The sequence below is a fragment of the Brassica napus genome, chromosome C6 (genome assembly GCF_020379485.1).
Source record: "Brassica napus cultivar Da-Ae chromosome C6, Da-Ae, whole genome shotgun sequence".
Taxonomy (NCBI): Eukaryota; Viridiplantae; Streptophyta; class Magnoliopsida; order Brassicales; family Brassicaceae; genus Brassica; species Brassica napus.
This window is the reverse complement of record NC_063449.1, coordinates 22,267,103-22,287,273: the sequence shown is the minus strand read 5'-3', so window position 1 is coordinate 22,287,273 and position 20,171 is coordinate 22,267,103. Positions and strand designations below refer to the sequence as shown.

Sequence of the window (20,171 nt, the reverse complement as noted above, 5' to 3'; positions counted from 1 at the left end):
AACAAAAAGTTCTGCATGAACTAGAGAAAAAGGTGAAAACACCTTTTTTTCACCAAAAAAAAACTAGAGAAAAAGGTCCCGGTGCTAAGAGAAAGTGATATCTTTTTGAGGTTTGAAAGGAATATCAAGCCGGAATAAATCCCGGGACGGGGAGACCAAAGATTGTGAAAGAAGTGTTAGACGAGATGAGAAGGTATCTACTCTTTCTCAATGGTGAAGACCGATCGAGCAACTAGAGAAGAAAGAGTAAGGAATATTGTAGTGGAGGCAGCGAAAGATCTGATAACTAAGAGAACTATTTTGAGGCTGGAACAAGCCCCTATGGTTACTAAGGAATTAAATAAAGGCAAGGGCATTGTGTTTCAGTATGAAGATCATCAATCTATGGTGCAAAAGAGGTTATTCCACAGTAGCATGACAAAATTTTGGCCTCCGCCATTCGGTCTGGTCTGGTAATGCAATGCCATTGGAAAGAGATAAATAATTTGACCAGGCTGAGAGTGAGAATGCTAATTTCTTTGGTTTTATCAAGCTGATTTATCGAGATTTCAAGGTATTTAGAAGGGTTGCTTGGAGCCTTGTTCTTTATCCGGGACCCTTTTAGAATACAACAAGCACCAAAGGAACTAACTCGAGCGTTTAAAGAAGAGGAAATCTAACGGAAACAAAAGAGACAGCTCAAGCATGGTGATCAAAACTCAAATTTTTTTCATGCTGCTTTCAAAACAAACCGATCGATGTTATTAAAATGAAGTTTGATGGGTTAAGGAAAAAAGAAAACATATCGAGCTTATGAATGTTTCCATATTATTATTAGGAAAAGATGTAGCTTCGCCCTTAGGAAAAGATGTAGCTTCTTCCTATATAAAGAGTTCTCATGGAGAGATGTTTCATTAAGAGAATCACATTGAAAGGTTTAGTTTTGAGAGAGTTTCTAAATCTAATGAGAAGAGAAGTTCTTATAATCTTTGTGTTTATGCAACTTTAATTGGTATCAGAGCTCCAGGTTCCGAAGGTCGTTTACAAGAGGAGTTGTAAATTCGATCAAAACATGGGAGACGATTCTCAAGCACGTGATAAAGGTCTTGAGATGAAGAAGGACATACGATGTCCGATGCTAACATCGACCAACTACACCGTATGGTCGATGCGAATGAAAGTGATGCTTCGTTTATACGAAGTTTGGGATACGATTGATTCAGGGAGTAACAATGCAAAGAAGAACAATATGGCGATTGCTCTAATCTTTCAATCAGTCCCGGAGGCGCTAATACTTTAGATTGGAGAACATGATACATAGAAGAAGATTTGGGAAGCTATCAAATCCCGTAACCTAGGTGCTGATCGCGTGAGAGAAGCAAGGTTACAAACTTTGATGTCTGAGTTCGACAAACGGAAGATGACAGACACAGACACGGTGGATGACTACGCAGGAAAACTTTCAGGCTTAGCATCGAGAGCAGCCGCGTTAGGAGAGATAATGGAAGCATCAAAGCTGGTAAAGAAGTTTCTGAAGGGACTTCCAAGAACGAAGTTCATTCACATCGTAGGTTCGTTAGAACAAGTGTTGGATCTAAATTCAACGGGATTCGAAGACATTGTTGGGAGATTGAAGGCTTTCGAAGAACGCATCAAAGAAGAAACCCAAGATGAAGATCAATCGAAGCTAATGTTTGTAAAGAATGATGCAGAAGGTCGTGGAAGCCATAGCAACTCGCGAGGAAGAGGCATAGGTAGAGGTTATGGTGGAAGAGGAAGAGGACGAGGAAGGTCTAATGGTTCTGATGGTCATAACAAAGGAGGAGAAGCTTCAGACAAGACCAAGAAGGACTACTCTAAGGTTAGATGTTGGCGATTCGAAAAGATGGGGCACTTCGTGTCACAATGTCCTACACGACCAAGAGAAGAAGCTAACCTAACAGAAACACAAGAAGCAGATGCATTATATATGCATGAAGTAGTATTCCTCAACGAAGAGAGAGTGTTTCCTAAGAGGTTTGATGAATGCGATGGAAATACGAGTATATGGTACCTTGACAATGGTGCAAGTAACCATATGACATGAAAGATAGAGTTCTTCTCAAACCTAGATGAGAGCATCAAAAGTCAAATTTGGTGATGGATCAAACGTCGAGATTGTTGGGAAAGGTTCGATCACGTTCATCGAAAAATAGGGGAGAGAAGAGCACTCAAAGATATCTACTACATCCCAAGTCTTAAACACAATATCATAAGTCTTGGACAAGCAACCGAGATGGGTTGTGAGGTTAATATGAACGAATACTTACTGATGCTGAAAGATCCCCGTGGAATGCTATTAGTACAAGTCGCAAGACAACCAAAGCGATTGTACAAGACGCCAATGGAGGTTGAATATCCAAAGTGTCTTCAAATACAAGAAACTGATGTTACATGGACGTGGCATGCACGGCTAGGACATGTGAACTTTGGAGTCATGAAGAATATGGTAGACAAAGAGATGGTAGTAGGGATGCCTCAGGTGATACACGAGAAAGATGTGTGCAGCGCCTGCTTTGTTGGGAAGCAAACTCGGAAGTCTTTCCCGCCTAAAGCAAAGTATCGAGCATCACACGCATTGGAGTTGGTAAATGGTGACTTGTGCGGTCCGATATCACCATCAACACCAGCGAACAATAGATATATATTCGTCTTAATTGATGATTACTCAAGATATATGTGGATGATGCTGCTAAGAGAGAAGAGTGAAGCGTATGATCGGTTCAAAAAGTTCAAGGAGTACGTGGAGAATCAAACGAAGCTATAACTCAAGAATTTTCGCACCGATAGAGGATGAGAGTTCACATCTTCTGATTTCATTCGTTTTTGTGAAGAAAACGGTGTAACTAGACATCTCACCGCATCGTATACACTATCAACAAATGTGGACGAAGAACCAGGATCATTCAAGCTTCCTCATATCGATGTTACAGAGGAAGGAGATGGTGATGAGCATCAAGATCACCAACACCACGAAGAACAAAACAATAATGAAGAAGAAGAAGAAGTTGTAGATGCAGGTGAACAAGAGCAAGTAGCAGAGAACAACGATGCAAACCAAGACCAACGTGTAACATCAAGATATGGCCGTAACATCAAAAAACAAAAGCGGTTCGATGATTACATCCTACTTGCTGAAGTTGAAGGTGGCAGACTCTTGCTGACCATCGATGGTGAACCAGAAAGTTACATCGAAGCTGCAGTGATACAAGCTTGGATCGATGCAATGAAGGCAGAGATCGAATCTATCATCAAAAATAAGACATGGAAGCTCGTCAAGAAGCCGGCAGGTGTGAAACCGATAGGTTTGAAGTGTATCTATAAGATCAAGAGGAATGCATATGGAACGGTGATCAAATACAAATCAAGGTTAGTCGCAAAAGGCTACGTGCAACAACAAGGCATAGACTTCGACGAAGTATTTGCACCAGTTGCTCTAAGAGCTTGGAACATCAAACTCGACCGTGTTCTCAAGGAGATGGAGTTCACGAAGTGCACCAAGGAACCTGCGGTATATCAAAAGAAACAGAAGGGGGAGCTTCTGATCATAGTTATATACGTTGATGACTTGTTTGTAACAGGAACTTCGCTCAATGTTATCAAGCAATTCAAAGATGATATGTCAAGAAGATTTGAGATGTCAGACCTCAAGATGCTTACATACTATCTTGGTATAGAAGTAACGCAAGGAGCTGATGGCATTCACATCAAACAAGAAGGATACGCGCAAGGTATACTTGTCAAGACGAAGATGGAGTCATGTAACTATACTCACGTTCTGATGCACACGATTTTGAAAGTATCAAAGGCAGAGGAGGATCCTGAGATTGATGCAACATCGTATCGAAGCACCATAGGATGCTTAAGAGAGAGTCATAGAGAAGCAGTGAAGCATCTATACTCACGTTCTGATGCAACATCGTATCGAAGAAATGCGATGCACCTATTAACGGTCTATGGAAGTTCATCGGAGTTCAGAAGATCAACATACCCGAGATTCGAGTTGGAATTAAGGGGGAGAATGTTGGATAATTCCAATTAACTTGAGGAGCAAGTTAACTCATTAAAGTGAAGTTTGATGGGTTAAGGAAAAAAAAAAACATATCGAGCTTAGGAATGTTTCCATATTATTATTAGGAAAAGATGTAGCTTCGTCATTAGGAAAAGATGTAGCTTCTTCCTATGTACAGTGCTCTCATGGAGAGATGTTCTATTAAAGAAACACATTGAAAGGTTTAGTTTTGAGAGAGTTTCTAAATCTAATAAGAAGAGAAGTTCTTATAATCTTTGTGTTTGTGCAACTTTAACAGAGACTGAGAATCCTTAAAATGAAAGATAAACATGGAACTGAACAGTGATAGAAGCGGCAAAAAGGGAGGTAGCCATTGATTATTTCACTACCTTGTTCAAATCTTCTAATCCTGCCAGCTTTCATCAATTTTCGCGGACATGCCTAAAAAGAATCAGTGCTGAGATGAATGAGACCTTAATTAGACCAGTTACAGAGCAAGAAATACCATTTACGGTTTTTTCTATCAAACCTTCAAGGGCTCTTGATCTTGACAGAATGACGGGTCTATACTTTCAGCAGTACTGAGTGTGATTCAAGAAGTCTAAGTTTTTTTTTTTTTTGCAATTGGTTATATGCTGGAAATTGGTCTGGTTAACTTCTCAAGTTTCATCCTAAAAAAAATTCATAAAAGACTGGGCAAAGGTCGTTCACCGAAAGTGTGGGTGGACAGATGGATTATCGATGAGGAGGAAGTTTTAAGGGATCCATGGATAAAAAATCTACACCTTCTTTTTTTTGAATGAATTTAAAAGTAGATTCATCAAACGCTTTTGTTTACATCAAGTGCATCATGTTCTTATGAGACTGGGTCCTCCTCTACTACTACTACTACCACATCAAGTGCATCATGTACTTGCTCTCTTGCTTGGCCACCAAGGTGCTGAGTCTGTTTCTGATTGTCTTATCACCGATATTAACCATGGTGTGCTTTGTTATCTTGGCGTCCCGATGCTTTCTCGAATTCCTTTCTCTCCATAGAAGGTATAGAGTTGTCTGAAATGCATAGCGAATGCATAATTTTGTATGAATATCATGGGAATTATCTGAGATAAAACTGATGATCCCATTCCAGTCCAAAGTGAAACCTCCTTTCATAATACCTTTAGCTAGTTTGTCCCATACCTACTAAAAAAAACTACACCTTCAATGTCAATCTTATGGTTGAAGATCTTACTGACATCTCAAGTACATGTATTAGAAGAGGTTTTTGTTCCAGGAGATGTGGCGCTGTTGAATCAAAATAACTGGTTGTGAGCAGAGAAGAAGATAAAAAAATCTTGACGTTAGAACTCTCAATTCAAACATTGAATTTTTTCCTATGAAAATTCCGGGGAAAGGGCCATTTTTGACCCCTATTATTCGCGTCGTGCCTTTTCATAATCAAACAAAAGATAAGTGCTGAATATGACCTAAACTAAAAATTAATTTGAATTATAGACCCGAACTCTAAACCGTGTATGTAAAACTGAGGATATTTTAAAATTTTTGCATTTCTGGGAATCGAACTTTGGCCCGTGGATATAGTATGGATGTAGTTACCACTGTGCTACAACACTTCTATCGTTTGCTTATTAGATTTAAAATATAAGTAGAGTTTATCTGTATATCCTAAAGAAAAAATTATTTTTTGCTTACAAATTTTATTTATTACAAGATATAATTGAATCAATAATTTATGTACTTTAAGTTTTTTTTTCACACTTTTACACATGTAATCAAAACTAAAATGGCATTTTATAAGTTATTCAATCTAGTTTAAAAATGACATTTCTCAAATAGTTATCAAATTTTAAATTTAAAAATCCACATATAATAGTGATTATAATTTTTTTATTAAAAATCAAAACTTAAATTTTAAAATAAAGAGTGTACACCAATTTAAATAAAATTATATAAAATTCAAAATACGTAAACAGTGTACACAAATCTAAATAAAATAAAATTTGTGTATTTTAAATTTTATATAAGTTTAGTTAGATTTGTGTACACTTTTATTTTAAAATTTTAGTTTTGATTTTAAATAAAAAAATTATAATCACTATTATATATGGATTTTTAAATTTAAAATTAGATAACTATTTGAGAAATGTCATTTTAAAACTAGATTGAATAAGTTATAAAATGTCATTTTAGTTTTGATTACATTTGTAAAAGTGTAAAAAAAAACTTAAAGTACATAAATTATTAATTCAATTATATCTTGTAATAAATAAAATTTGTAAACAAAAATAATTCTTTCCTTAGGATATACAGATAAAAGCTACTTATATTTTGAATCTAATAAGCAAACAATATAAGTGTTTTAGGACAACGGTAAATACATCCATCCACGGGACCAATGTATGATTCCCAGAAATGCAAATTTTTTAAAATTTCCTGACTTACAAAACGACATCACGGTTTAGAGTTCAGGTCTATAATTCAAATTAATTTTTAGTTTAGGTTGTATTTATCACTTATCTTTTGTTTGAGTATGAAAAGGCACGACGCGAATAGTAGGGGTCGAAAATGGCCATTTTCCCGAAAATTCCTTAGTGAAGCCTTATATGTGGTGGATGGCATGAAAAGTAGAGGAATGAAGATCGAGGATCTCTATCAAGTATGTGGCAGCTGTGATGAATCCATTAATCAAGTGCTCTTCACTTGTCATGTGACAAGACAAGTTTGGGCTCTTTCCAACATCCCTTAACCGGTTGATGGATTTAATAAGACTTCTGTTTTTGCTAATATCCAATACCTGATTCTCTTAAAAGGTATGCCTCAAGTGGATAAAGAGTATATAAAGTATTGACCTTGGATCATTTGTAGGCTCAGACCGTGGAAGCTACAGTCTCGGAAACAGAAAAACCTTAAAGACGGAAGCTTTCTTGACTCTCTGATACTTTTGATTTTCCATCTGAGTATAACTAAGTTTAACATACTCGCTCGCTAAAGCTTGCACGTCGTGCGGATATTATTTTTATTTTATAAATATATAATTAATGTATAATTTTAATATATTTATAAATATTTTAAATATATTATTTATAATTTATTATTACATATAATGTAATTTTATAATTTTATTGTTTATTTTTTATTTGATATTATTAATATATAAAGATTTGTTATATACATTTTACTTTGTTATTAATTATTATTACATAAAATATAACGTCTAGTTCTACAATAAGTTCATAACTTGAAATAATCAAATAGATAATGTTATTCAAAATATATATTTTTAATATTCACAGTTTCCATACAAAATAGATTTTAAAATTTATTTAGTTATACTATAGAACACATATTTGTGTAGGATCATTTTATTTTCTTTTTTGTGTTTCAAGAAATATACTTTAGCATCTACAATTTTAGTATATAGCAGGATTTTATAAGTAAAATCTATACAAACTTTAAAAAATTTAACATGTTTTAATGGTGAATGATATTTTAAATGATTTAAAAAAATAAAATAAGTTAATTTATTAATTTAATATAATGTTTATATTTAATATTACTTCTATTTTAATATAATATATATGCTATAATTAGAAAGTTTATGAAAATAACATACAATTTTTATAATAAAATCTTAATTAACATTGATTTGAATAATATTATACTTCTAAGTACGAAATTAATTAATATATTATTAGATAAAAAAATATTTAATTTTTAATAAGATTTTGTTAGATTTTTTGTCAACAGATATTTTATAATTAAAAATAATATTAAAACAGTTTTATAGGTGAAGTTGTTATATGTGTTGATTATATAAGATGTGATATCTCAATGATACTAAAATGTTAATTAGAAATAAATGAAATATGATTTCTATGGAAGATTCATTTTTTAAAGGGAAATTGCCACAAATACCACATTCATAGTACCGTTTTTCATGTTTACACTAACCATTTTTAATTTTTAATAAAATTTTGTTAGATTTTTTGTCAACAGATATTTTAAAATTAAAAATAATATTAAAACAGTTTTATAGGTGAAGTTGTTATATGTGTTGATTATATAAGATGTGATATCTCAATGATACTAAAATGTTAATTAGAAATAAATGAAATATGATTTCTACGGAAGATTCATTTTTTAAAGGAAAATTGCCACAAATATCACATTCATAGTACCGTTTTTCATGTTTACACTAACTATTTTTACCCTCACTTTTAATGAAGGGTAAAAGACATGTATATCCCTAAGATTAACTAATATAGAATTAAAGTTTTGAGTTGAGGGGTGGGGTAGAGTTTTTGGATGTGAAATTTAGGATTCCAATAAATATATTAATAAATACTTAAAAATAGTTTCAAACATAATTTTTCGATTTTCAAAAAGAAATTTTGAAAAAACAAATTCGAAATAAAAATTCAAAAAAATATATAAAAAGTTCGAATTTGAAATAGTATAATTCGAAAACATAAAACAAATTATTTTTTATTCATTTATTTAAATAATTATGTATTATATATATAGAGAACAAGAGTATAAAAATCTTTTGCCACTTAATAAAGAATGTATTTTTGAAAATGTCTTTTTAGTGGTGGTAAAGATGAATAATGGTAGCACGAAAGTGGTAAACATGAAATTCTCCTTTTAAACAAAATTACACATGAATAGAAGTTGTGACTTCTATTTTAAGAGAATATATATATGTTATAATTAGAAAGTTTATGAAAATAGCATACAATTTTTTATAATAAAATATTAATTAACATTGATTTGAATAATATTATACTTCTAAGTACAAAATTAATTAATGTATTATTAGATAAAAATATTAAATTTTTAGTAAGATTTTGTTAGATTTTTTGTCAACAAACTTGTTATAATTAAAGATAATAATAAAATAGTTTTATAGGTGAAATTGTTATATGTGTTGATTATATAAGATGTGTGATATCTTAATGATACTAAAATGTTAATTAGAAATAAATGAAATATGTTATGAACCAGATTGTGGATGGCTCATAGCCAAGAGATTATGATTTGTAATCTTTTCATTTATCTATGACGGTGTAATCACCTATATAAGGAACCTCTATGTTATGAATAAGGATAGACTTTTCCATTACTTTTATAACAAGTTATCAGCACGAAACTCTAAATCCCTAAGCTAATACCCAAATCGAAAAACCCTAAAACCCTAACCCTAGCCGGCGATCTGACGAACCCTAAACTCCGATCGCGTCTTTTGTTCCCGCATCTGTTCCAGCTCGCGTCCCCGATCAGCTTCAGCTCAAGGCGTTCCTGATCCTAGCTCAGACGTTCACTATCCGAGAGCAGCTCCAGCACACGACCTCTTCCTCGTTCGCGACAACATCAGACAGCTCGCGTCCAACGATCAAGGCGTTCCCGATCAAACAAAAAAGGATGTCCACGACCCGATAGAAGCGACTCGATCCATTCAAGCTCGCGTCCCGTTCGTGTCCAGCTCGCGGCTCAACTCCTTTGGTTGTCCGATTCAACAATCATCTAAGGTTAAAAGGTAATTCAAAACCTAAGAACCCATAATCGAACATGGATTGATTGATAAAGAATGAAATCCTAAAACCCTAATCTTTATGAATCAAAACCATAGGGTAATAGATCAAAAATCATAATTGAGTAAATCGAAGCTCTAAAAGTTCGATACCCCAAACCCTAAATCATGTTCCTAAATGATTAAAACCCCAAATCGATTTTTACAAGTTAAAATCTGATAAACCCTAACCCTATATCTATAAACCCTAAATAATATAAGTATCAGAATTAATTATATTATCAAATCACATATTAAAACCCTAATCGAATATTTTGAAATCAAAACTGTTTTCGGTTCTGATCATTGAGGTTTTAAATATGATTGAATCTGATGCTATGTTGCTAGAATTGTTTGACCGTTAAATTGATAGATTTATTTTCTCATCCTGCTTGGTTAATTGTTCATCTGATTTAAAATTGTTTAAACCGACCAGCCTGTTAAAACATTGATTGAATCCGATAGGTTGCTAGCTTGCTTTGCTTATATAATCCGATAGGTTGATAGATTGATTGAGGTTTACTTGTTTAAAATCCGAATGATCTGATTGCATGATTCTTGAGGTTTAATATCATCTGCTAGGATTGATAGTTTTGTAATCCGATCTGTTTTAAATAGAAACCCTGAATAATCCGTATGATAGGTTATATTGATCTGATTTGGATGTCTTTGAGAATTGAGAATCCGTATGCTAGGTTGATAGATTCATGATAAAATCTAATGTCTTGAGATTTAAGATTGTATGCTAAGTTCGATTAAATTGATTGATCTGATTATATGTTTTTGAGGTTTGATAAATTCGGATACTAGATAAATTATTTACACATGGTTTATGCTAAATACCAATCAGCCTTGAAACTGATTCATTGAAATTCATGCTTGAAATCTATATTCTAGTATTGCTAAAATCAGCCTTGAAACTGATTCATTGAAATTCATGCTTGAAATCTATATTCTAGTATTGCTAAAATCAGCCTTGAAACTGATTGAGTGATTAATAAATCTTTTTACTAGTCTTGCTAAAATCCATTGATTGTTAAACCCTAATTGCATGATTAATTGAATCTGTTTTTGCTAGTCTTGATAAACCATAATATTATGAGCACATAGAAATAGTATTGTTGAGACTTGCTAGAAATTGACTGATTGATTAAATGCCTTTAAGATTGCTAGTCTCATTGTCCTCACAGATTGAAATCCGAATTGATTGTTTTTAAGAGTAAGACCGCATGAAAATTATACCTAAATATTGAGTGATATATGATTTGAGATGTCGAAAATCAACCTGGATTTTGCTGCCCTAAATCTCACTGGAGATAATTATTTATGGTGGGCATTGGATACAAAGATTATCCTAAAAGTCAAAAAGACTGGTGAATGTATCATAAAAGATAATAATGCCAATGAGAAAGATTGATACATGGCAATATTAATTATTAGCCATCATCTTATTAAGAGTCTCAAAGATCAGTATCTGACTATAGAGAATCCTCTGGACTTTTGGACAGAGTTAAAAATAGAGATATGATCACCAAAGAACAGTGTTATTACCAAAGGCCCTATTTGATTGGAGGAATCCCAGAATCCAGGACTATAAGTCCGTGGATGAGTCTATTGCTAGCTGGGAAAAATAATGGATTACTGATGAGAAACAGTGAATTGAGACCTCCTGGATTAACCCCATTACCTGATACCAATAAGGCCGCAGAAGAAAAAAAAGAAAGGTAACCACGTCCAGAATGATAGACCACACGGTCATGGCCGTCGAGGGTGGAAAGGACGTGGCCATGGCCACTATAACACATTTGGCCGTGAGAATCACTATGGCAGAGGCCGGGGGTATCAACCCAATTTGAGCCATGGTCAAGGCAGTGGCCGTGGTATATCCTTTAAACCACAAAGCTTGACCAAATCAGTGTGCCATAGATGTGGAAAGGGAACCATTGGGCTAAAATATGAAGGACTCCCAAACATTTTTGTGACCTCTATCAAAGAGAGTCTGAAAGGGAAGAATCCTGAAACCCACTTGCTCTATAAAGATGGTGAAAATAATTTCGAACATGATCAAGATGATCTTATGGAATATGAGACTTATGATTGCCTAAAAGAATCAAATTGATAATCTGATTTCGACATCGAACTTGTGTGATTGCTTTGCTTGTATGTTTTCTCTGATTTTTATCTCCTTGAATTTATTTCTATTACATTGTCTGCTTAGATTAAATGAATGAATGATTTTTCTATATGAGTACACTGAAAAATGCCAATATAAGTACTAAAGCAGGTATCGCCTGTCTGAAAGAAGACTATGGCTAGGCTAATATATTATTGCCTAAGAGTATGCATCTAGAAATCAGTGATGCCTTATATTCATCCAGCTCTAAGAGCAAGAGCAACCTATTGAGTTTAAAGATATAAGAATGAATGGTTTCCATATTGAAACAATGGGCGAAGGAAACAAAGAGTTCCTTCAGATATATGTATAAAATCGCCCAAGGCCATAATAAGTCCTAAATACTATACCTGCATTCTCTACTGACCTAGACTATGCATAGATCAGTATGATAGAGGCTAAAAGCCTGCAAAAATAAACACTTTATGGCACGACCGGATTGGCCTTCCTGGTCCAAACATGATGCAAAAATTGATATTCAAAAGGCACACATTAAAAGATAAGAAGAGTTATCCCAAAGAAATCTCACGTGTGTAGCATGTACACAAGGGAAACCTATTAGGCCACCACCAGTAAAACGGCTACGAGCCCCTTTTTCATAAATAAAGACTATATGTCTAGATAATACTGGTGAATACATGTCCCAAGCGTTTAAATGATTATGGTATGTCCATGGGGGTAAGTGTAGACAATTATGTGATACATGTCCATACCAAGAACGGCTTGGCCGAAATCTTTTAAAACGCAAATAGCTGATTGATAGACCATAATTTATGAGGTCAAAACTCCCATTCACAGCTTGAGCCACACGAAATTTACATGCGCCTAAGTTAATACGCATCAGGCCATTTAGTGAGCATAGATATTACCTATCACTATTTTTAATGGGTCAAGAGCCAGACATACCCCCATCATAAGACATTTGGATGTGCTGTCTATGTACTAATTGCTCCACCACAGAGAACTAAGATGGGACCTCAAAAGGAGGATGAGGATTTATGTTGGATATGATTCTCCCACAATAATAAAGTACTTTGAGACAACTATGGATGATTATATTTGAGGCAAGGTACACGAATTATTTTAAGATCAGGAGGAGAAAAAAAAATAATAAAGCTGATAAAAGAATGGTAAAAGAAATAGAATGGAATCAACCATCAATGTCTTGGCAAGATCCTCGGACTAAAGAATGTGAAATAGACGTCCAAAGATTATACATTTACAAAGCTAGCTAATCAAATGCCAGACACATTTGCTGACTCGAAAAAGAATGACTAAGTCATATATAAACCAGATTGTAAACCACCAACGAATTTGATGTCCAAGAAGAGACACAGTCAAGTTGCTACAGAGTCTAGATAACGTATGAAACGTGGTATACCAAATAGGTTCCAAAAGATAAGAATCCTCGGAAACAAAAGAAAGATGCAGAGGATGATAATCAAAATCAAAATCCGAGGTTACTAAGGAAACCATCCCAGACATGGAGATAAGGCCGACCGGCTCTAAGGTACAGGTACCAACAATGTAGCTTGGGACGCCAAGCTGCAAAGTATTAAAAGTCCTGATAATAATGAATCTCAATCGATTATATCATGTCTGGAATATAATGGAACCAATAGGGAATGTCGACATAACATGAATATAAGCGAGGATCATGAACCCACGTCAATATAAGAGTGCGTACTCGTAGAACAGATTGGATTGAATGGAAACGTGGGGTTAAATAGTTTAAAGAAGAAAGACGTATTTGACCATATGATTAAGACACCATATGATGTTAAAACCAGTGGATATAAATGGGTCTTGTGAGGAATAGAAATCATGAGATATAAAGCTGATGTTGCACAAGGATTCTCACAAAGACCAGTAATAGATTATGAGGAGACATACTTTCATATGGTGGATGCAACTACTTTTAGATTTCTCATAAGTCTGGCTATATAAGAGAGAAAATTAGACTTGCAGCAAATTGATGTAGTGACTGCATATTTATATGGCCCACTGGATAATGAAAGTACTAGAGGGTATTGAGCTAAAAGAACAGCAAGTTCTCGAGAACAATATTGATAATCATCAAAGTATATGATCTGAATATCCTAAGAACCTCTGGATACAATTTCATAAACAGTTGAATATCTCAAGAAAGAGTTTGAGATGAAAGATCCTGGAAAACAAAGTGTTGTTTGGGATTACAGATTAAGTACATTAACAATGAAATCCTTGTGCATCAAATAGTATATACAAAAAAGGGTACTCAAGATATTTAATATGGACCAGTCCCACCCATTATCTAGTACATGGGCGTGAGATCACTTGTTTTGGACACTGATCCATTTAGTCCAAATGTGGACGATAAAGAAGTCCATTTAGTCCTGAGATGGACGATGCAGAAGTCTTGTTTTAGATACTGATCTGACTGGTCCATAAGAAAGACGATGAAGAAGCCTTTGATTTTGGTTTATTTTATACTAACCAGCCCAAAGGGGGTTATTTGGTTTTGTTGATTTGTTTTCAGACAGGTTATGTTGTACACATGGTAGTACACGCGTATCACAGCAACATCATCCAAGATTTCGTGTGTGTGTATTTGAGGTCGATGACTCAATATCTTGGATCATATTGTGGCATGGCCGATGGTAAAGAAGAACCAACTATCATGTTCGAGGACGAAGCATATTCTGCCCAAGATCTTCATCATCCACGGATTGCAGAAAATTAGAGAGGTCCAAGGGACCTTCAGTAATGTCCAAATCAGGCGGAGTAATGTGTGTTGTACTTTTTTCCTTCACTATGGTTTTGTCTCAATTGAGTTTTCCTGATAAGGTTTTAATGAGGCAACATTAAAGCACATACAAGCTCTAAATGGTTATGGCATCCAAGGGAGAGTGTTATGAATCAGATTGTGGATGACTCATAACCAAGAGATTATGATTTGTAATCTTTCCATTTATCTATGACGGTGTAATCTCCTATATAAGGAACCTCTATATTATGAATAAAGATAGACTTTTCCATTACTTTTATAATAAAATATAATTTTTTATGGAAATTTTTTTTTTAAAAAAAAATCACACATGAATAGAAGCTGTGACTTTTATTTTAATAGAATAGATGTATTGTCAATCAAGAACAAGCCATGAAAATTTGAAGAATTGTAATTTGATATCAACAAAAGTAGAGAAAGAGATACCAACTTTCTTCATCACAGTGAGTTTCTGTTTCCTCAACTTCGTTAGCATCACAAACACTAAGAAAAATAGTTCCTTCTGTTTTTAATTCTTACATACGAATCAAAACCACATATATACACACTCTATATATTATCACAAAATCAATAATTTCAAGTTCAACATCTAATTCTTCCTTAAAAATTGAATCCAACGCAACATTTTTCTCCAACACAAACATAGAAGAAAAAATGTAAAATAACTTTGCTCTTTTTGAATTGCCAGCAAAGAGGTACAATAAATAATTTTCACTTGATTAATTAAATAGTAGCAGAAGTTAGAGTAAATATCTTTGCCTCTTAAAATATTTTGTTATATGTGACAGTCACAACCGAAGTACTAAAATAACTTTTAAACGCCAGCTATATATAAACTAAGCAAGTTTTTTTTGTCATCTATTAGATTAATATTAATTTCAAACAACATTTTACGCAAAACCGGCAAGGACATAGTACCTTCCAGAGCCAAGAGCCAGTGAGATAACAAGTACCACCTGGGGTGAAAAGTTGGTCATAACGCAAAACAATGTCTAAAAAGAAATAAGGTATTTAAAAGCAGTGTAGAAAAAAAATCGAAAAAAGAGAAGCACAACGATGCTGGAAGCAAGATTGATCGAGAAAGCGACGCAGGACTTCCAAATTAATCCAACACAACATTTCTCTCTTGTAAAAGACCACAAGGTTAAGACAAAAGAGAGACACAACTTGGTACAACGGACATTGAGATTGTAACGAATACCTCTAGGGCCAAGAGTGAGACCAACATCATCAGCAAACTTATCAATACCAGCTTGAAGAGAAGGTCTTGAGCTCTGATCGAAAGAGATCTCCTTTATACTTGCTCTAACATTAAAACCTCTACTTGCTTTCCTGTAGCTTACTCTTTGACCTTTCTGTTGGTTTCCACCACTCAGCTTTCCCTGCACACCCACAAGAAAATGAATGAATCAATGCCCATTACAACCAGATTCATCTTCTATCAAGTTTTTTCTCTTTCCCCATAGAAAGTAACCATTTTTTACCAATCAATGGGGTAAAGAGAAGCTGAATTGAGAAAGAAACAATTTTTACATAAACCCAAAAAACCACATAAACATAAAGAAGCTGAATAGAAAAGGGCAGTGATATAGTATGAAATAAAAATTCAAATCACAAGTAAAGTATGAGAACATAAATGGCTGATCTAAAAAAAAAAACCTTCACCTGTCGTGAGGAGCAGAGGACGGAGGCGGAAGAGAGTGCGTTTGTGGACGCCATTATTTAGACCGGAGCGAAGGCAAACGTTCTAGAGGTTTGTGAATAAGGAAGAAATGGTTTAGCGTAGAATGAAAGTGAGGAAAAAAGAGGTTAGGGTTTAGATAAAAGGATAATGATTTAATGTCTGGAGTAATTTAATCGTTTTATCATTTAATTTGTGCTCATTCAATCATTTTTATGTACTAATTTTGTCATAAGTATTTAGGTACTATCTAAATCACTTGTCCAAAAAAAATAACTACGAACACCAATGAATGTAAGTTTGTTGAAGCAATAGTGATGCTAAATGTTGAGGTGATTGAGTTAACCAAGGGATTCTAAAGCTTGAAGAAAACATTTAGCTTAGTATAAGATGGTTCAAAGAAAAAAAAATACATTCTAAGTAAAACCATTTTAGTTTCATTCTTCAATATCATTCATATTATTTGAAAAATAAAAACTGATCAAAAGTAAAAATTAGAGTTATCAACTACAAAATAATTTAATAATTTATTTATTAAATATCACTCATTACGAATCTCAGTTATTTGAAAAGAAAATAGCAACTCTATAATAAGAAATTATATATCATCTATAATTATTAATATTTATAAATAAAATTAATTATTAAATTAATTTTAATTACCTAATATTACATATATAATTAGATTGCTAAAAAGTATTGTGATTACCTTTCTTAGATATTTTGAGATATTTTTATTTTTGAAATATTTTTTCAATTAAAATTTAAATAAATATGATTAGTTAGAACATATGAAAAATAATAATATTTGATTAAAATACTTTTATTTTATTGATTTGACCCATGTGTAATAATTAACATGTACATTTTACTTTTTAGATAATATTATAGAAATAGTCGATAAGATAACAAAAATAAGGAAAAAAAAACTGAAAATGGTAGTGTTCATAATCACAAAATTGTACCTACCACTCGTTAATGGCTAAAATAGTTTTGCACTAAATAATCGGTTACACAGGGAGGGGGGTGGAATGTGTTACATTCTCTTAAGGACTGTACAACTTTAGGAGGATTTTTAACACAAACCCATAAGCAACGACAGTAATCAAGAAGGTCTTTCCTCCAATTTACAGCTCTCAATACATGTAAATATTACTCGCTGTTGCTGGAAGTTCAAGAAGCTTGCTTCTAGATTGAGATCTCTACACAGCAGCTGCTTCAATCTTATCCACAAGTTCTAGCCGCGTTTTCCTCTTCCAGCCTTTCATGGTGGCTACTAAAGTCACAAGTCCTACGACCTGTCCTTTTGTATATTCCTGTATATTTATCATTGTTTACACATTTTCATCAAATCTTCTATCTATTAAAAGGAAAAGGAAGTTTTGTTTGCTTACCGGATGAGCCCTTGCCCAGTGGACATACTCCATCCCTGGTGGATAGTATGCCTGCAAAAAGTGAGTGATGATTTCCGTTTTAAATGTGTCTCACCAGCACGATAGTCTGCAGTTCCATATAAGTCAGTGTTTTGCTTACCTTGATAAATGTATCCACTATCTGTAACTTGGGTTTCACATTTGTTGAAGAAAGTGCTGTAGCCCGTTTATTAGAACCTACAAAACGATAGATATTGTCAACCAAAATCATTCCTATGCACAATATAGCTATAACGCAGACGCATGTTTAAATTACATGTCATGCAATTTATCAATTGTTTGTGTTTTACTTTTATCTCATCAGCAAAGAATAAAGGTTTGTCCTATCATGACCACCTTTCTAGATGCTCTGTGTATTTAATATTTTTTTTATCAGAATGTCTGTCAATGTTAACTGATACTTTCATTCTTTCGTGTCCATTCTTGATGTCGTGTAGAATAAACTACACTGGATAAAAAAGCAAACAAAGAGGAAAAGTACCTGAATATCTAAAGACATGAGAGCTCGTCCTTCATTGGTGCATATTTTTATCCTAGATAGACCTTCCACCAGCGTCTCCGCGAATATTTCAATTCCATATTCCAGCAGGAGGTTTTGAACCTATATACGAAAAAGAGTTAAGAGGTTGAGAAGAAAATGTAATCAACTCCTAGAATTAATGATGAGGCCAGAGAGACATTTACCTCCTGTGGAATGCCTCCGTGAGCAAGCCTTGTGTTTGTAGTGTTTGAATTCCCCAAGGATCAAATCAACATACATGTTTGTTCAAATAGTTTAGTACATAAAAGATGGCAGTGAAGCCATGAATGATCAGAATCTGTTTTAAGAGCATCAATACCGTGTGCTGAATATCTAAATCTTAACTCAGATAATAAGTAGGCTCCAATGATAACTTTATACTACACGAGAACTCTAAAATAATACTTTTGTAAGACTATGAACATCAAATATAGTTGAGTATTTCACTATTTAATTAAAGTTGCAGGTACAAATTTGGAAGAGCAAATGGAATAACAGAAGGAAGTAACAAACCCATTATACTCCACTCCAAGCTCCTTGACTTCCCATTTAGAGTTAGCAATCCGGTCGACATACTCCAATGAGAACATATATCATACAAAACCAAGGCTTGACTTTAACATACCGATTGAGTTAAAAAGTTATATAACAGTTTTTTTTTTTTAAATCCAGAGGTATTGGCCATATATTCATGTAATGTTATATTTCCTAATGTGAATAAAGGGAATATACATGTAGTTAATGATTCCTTCTTCGACAAGGGATAGCTAGGTTTGGCCGACCTTAAGGTTTTGTATATATACACTTTGTATTGCAAAGATGAATGACAAGAAAGATCGTTATCTAAACGTACATGGTATCAGAGCAATAAACACAAAAGTTTATAGTCGTTTTGTTCTTGGGAAATCTTGTTAGCGATGGTGGAAACTGGTGTAAAAGACGATGAAACTGCACCAATCTCGCCATACACGCTAGCTGCTTCAGATAATCCTAGAGCCGTCATAACTTCTGTTCAATTAAGTGGAGACAACTACAATGAATGGTCGTCGGAGATGCTTAATGTTCAAGCGAAGCGCAAGAAAGGGTTCATCAATGGATCATTGAAGAAACCAGATGAAGGGAGTTCAGACCTAGAGAACTTGCTCGTAGTGAACTCCATGATTGTGGGGTGGATTCGCACTTCCATTCAACCAAAGGTGCGTTCGACGGTGACGTATATCTCGGATGCTCATCAACTTTGGTCTAATCTCAAAGAACATTTCTCGGTAGGAAACACAGTGAGAATCCATCAGATTAAGGCTCAGTTAGCCTCGTGTAGACAGGAAGGACAATCCGTGATGGATTACTTTGGCAAGCCCTCAACCCTGTGGGAAGAGCTGCAGGTGTATCAACCTGTTCATGTGTGTACTTGTGGAGCTGCGGCAGCGATCGCGAAATAGAGGGAATAAGAGAAGATTCATCAGTTCGTGATGGGCTTAGATGATGCAAGGTTTGGAGCGATTTGTACAACAATCATTGGTATGGATCCGCTTCCGTCGTTGGGAGAAATCTACAACAAAATAGTGAGAGAAGAACAGAGAATTGTAGCTGCTCGTGGTCAAGAACAGCAACAAGAGGCAGTAGGGTTTCTGGCACGTCATGGAGCTAAGGAGTCGTCTTCATCACAGACGAACAAATCAGAGAACTCGCTCTTGAAGCCAAGGAACATGCTCTGTTCTCATTGCGGCAGGACGGGACATGAAAAACGTGATTGTTGGCAAATCATTGGGTTTCCAGAGTGGTGGCCTGATCGCAGTGGCAGTGGAGGACGTGGTCGAGGTAGAAGAGGTCGCAATGCTGGTTCTGGGGGCTCAGGTCGGGGTCGTGCACAAGCAAAAGTCGCACACGCTACGAGCTCGGACTCATCTGCAGTTCCTGGATTGACTTCCGACCAGTGGAAAGTTCTCACTCAAATGATTCAAGAAAAGTCCGGTAGCCACGGTTACGACAAGTTGT

General features: G+C 34.5%; 1 long non-coding RNA gene across 1 annotated transcript; it reads right to left on the bottom strand.

Annotated features, from left to right (window-relative positions):
- Nucleotides 1-15,648: 15,648 nt before the first annotated feature.
- Nucleotides 15,649-18,377, bottom strand: LOC106430453. The gene is made up of 2 exons (XR_002661937.2): nt 17,618-18,377; nt 15,649-17,539 (listed from the first exon to the last, which is right to left on the bottom strand). It is a non-coding gene; the product is annotated as an uncharacterized LOC106430453 (long non-coding RNA).
- Between the last annotated feature and the right edge of the window lie 1,794 nt (nt 18,378-20,171).